This window comes from Sinocyclocheilus grahami, unplaced genomic scaffold (assembly GCF_001515645.1).
Source record: "Sinocyclocheilus grahami isolate Dianchi unplaced genomic scaffold, SAMN03320097.WGS_v1.1 scaffold242.1, whole genome shotgun sequence".
Lineage (NCBI taxonomy): Eukaryota > Metazoa > Chordata > Actinopteri > Cypriniformes > Cyprinidae > Sinocyclocheilus > Sinocyclocheilus grahami.
Window position 1 is genome coordinate 163549 of NW_015505421.1, and position 2674 is coordinate 166222.

Here is a 2674-nt window from a genome sequence, read left to right on the forward strand (position 1 = left end):
GACGATACAACGATACATTGATGTGTAAAGACACAAAACAATCGGTCTGTGCAAGAAACTGAATAGTATTTATATCGTTCTGATTTTCACAATCCACAGCCTCAGGCTAAATCAGATTCTTTTCCATGAACTGGTTCTTTCAGACAGTTTGTGTCAGTGTCAACCTCACATTTTGTTGATATTGTAGGGTAAGAGGATCTCATTTTATAAGAGAGCTCAGATCCTTGTGGCAGACTTCTGGGGCATCATGGAGGCACGAGGGGTGAGAACGCGCTCAGGACAGTTCAGACATTGCGGTGAAAATCAGAGGTAAAAAACGATATAAATACTGTTCAGTTTCTTGCACAGACTGATCGTTTTGTGTCTTTACACATCAATGTATTGTCACGAGCCGCAGGGTTTAATTTGGTTTTGTTTGTGTATGTTTTTTTGACTCCCAAAGCCGTGATTCCCATTCACTTACATTATAAGACTGATAGACTGCAACGGTTTGAGTTAAAAATCTCCGTTTGTGTTCTACTGAAGAAACAAAGTCACCTACATCTTGGATGCCCTGGGGGTAAGCAGATAAACATCAAATTTTCATTTTTGGGTGAACTATCCTTTTAACCTGCGAAACTTCTGTTCAAATGTTTGGGGTCAGTAAGTTTTGAATGAAGTCTCATGCCCACAAAGGCTGCATTTATTAGATCAAAGATACAGTAAAAAAAAAACTATAATATTATAAAATTATGAAATAACTGCATTTTGTTCAGAGACCATGAAATTGACTACTCAAAATAAATGAAACTAACATTTAGAAACCTAAATTGTCAATGTTTTCCATTTAGTCTATGTCATATTAACAATTTTGCATATTGTTTGGGCCTACGCAGTTCATTGCAATATTGATCAATTTCGATATTTGATTTTTAGGACATTTTGTATGATTTTGTACAATTTTGGTACAGTGTTGGATCAACTAATCTGAAATCGTGACCGAAGGTACACAAAGTGAAAATCACAACATGGTTTCAATGCATGTTTTTCTTTGTTGCATTCCAAAAAATGTAATTTAGTATATTGGCACTGTCACTCTTATTTTCACATTGCAATACATATTTAAACATTTTTACATTCAAATAAAATAGTAATATGTCAATGATTTGCTTACTCTCTATATATTTGTTATCCGTCTAGCATGTTCTACCATATATTTTATTCTACCATATATTTTGTATTGCAACCACCTGTAGTGGTTGCAATACAAGTGAATGGATCTGGTTACGCCTCAGATATCTTTAGGGACATTGCAGCCTCATTTGACATCCTGCAGAAAGGAAACATCACTGTTCTTAGCAAGAAATGTTATTGACTACATGAGATACCTACTCATTGGTAATAACTACAATACAAGTACCATTAGACATTTGTACAAAAAAAACATTTGTACTGTCAGTCTAGATGTCTGTTGTTTTACAGTGACTCCTAGTGGTCAAGACTGGAACAACAGATGGAACATACCACAGTCAAAACACAGCCGCAACCACAAATACCGTACTAATACAAATTCACTAATGTGCTAATGATGTCTGTGTCAACTCAAAGTGTATTTAAGATAATTGTACTGAAACCTTAACTAGAATTCAACTACTGTTGTTTTTAATATATATATTTAATTTTATTTTAGTTAGCTTTTTAATTTTTTTATATTGTACAACTGCACTAGTCATCATAACTCAGTGATAGCAAAAACAGTAGACATATGCAAACATTTCATTTTCATTTGGTTATATGTCTGACCTTTGTCTTCCCTCCAATCAAAGGTCTTCTTTATGGCTTTGCTCTGTTTATTGTGATTGCTAGTGGCTATGTCAAACATTTACAGAGGTTTGTGTGTGCCAGGTACCATCCTGAAAGAGAGAAAGTAGGAAAACAAAAGATTCATTCATTCATTCATTCAAAAGATTCATAAATGTAAATTATTTGTCAATTATTTACTATGCTGGTCACCTTGAGACCTTCTTAATGCTTGTAAAAGTTGATCTATAAAGAGAATTATGCCTCATGGAGGACAAACACTTATGTGTACAGGTTTGGCTTGTTAAGGGACAATGGGACAAAATAGTTTATTTTCAGTTTGCTTTTATTATGAATTCATTATCAACATTCATTCAATTCTTAAAGTAAGAGAAAGTTAGTGAATACTAAATGTGTGCATTTAGTTTTGTGAATACGGGCCCAGGTGTCCAGAGTAACTGAGCAGCTTTGTCACATACTTTTGAGTTAAACATGCACAGGGCATCTTTCAAACTAGCAGTATTACCCTTGTCTTTTTTGTATTTCCGATCAGGATCAATATGGATCAACAACATCAAAATGTCGAGGTTAATAACAGAGTTTAAGGCCAAAGCTGCTTTATGCTTTCACAGATTCTTTGGTGTTGAATATAAATCTGTTATGTTATACCAGTTGGAGTAGGCTGTGTGTTTTTATTATATTTTATCGCTTTGTCCATACTGCAACATAGGCATGCATGATGAAACTACAAAAAATGTTCAAATGTTATCTCATGTAATCTCATCACATCTGTCAGAATGCGGTTGGTCTGGTTACATTACATTTACATGGTTATCGGAGGAATGTTGAGTATGAGCTGCAGTTTCTTAACAGTAAAACAAATATTTTAACTATT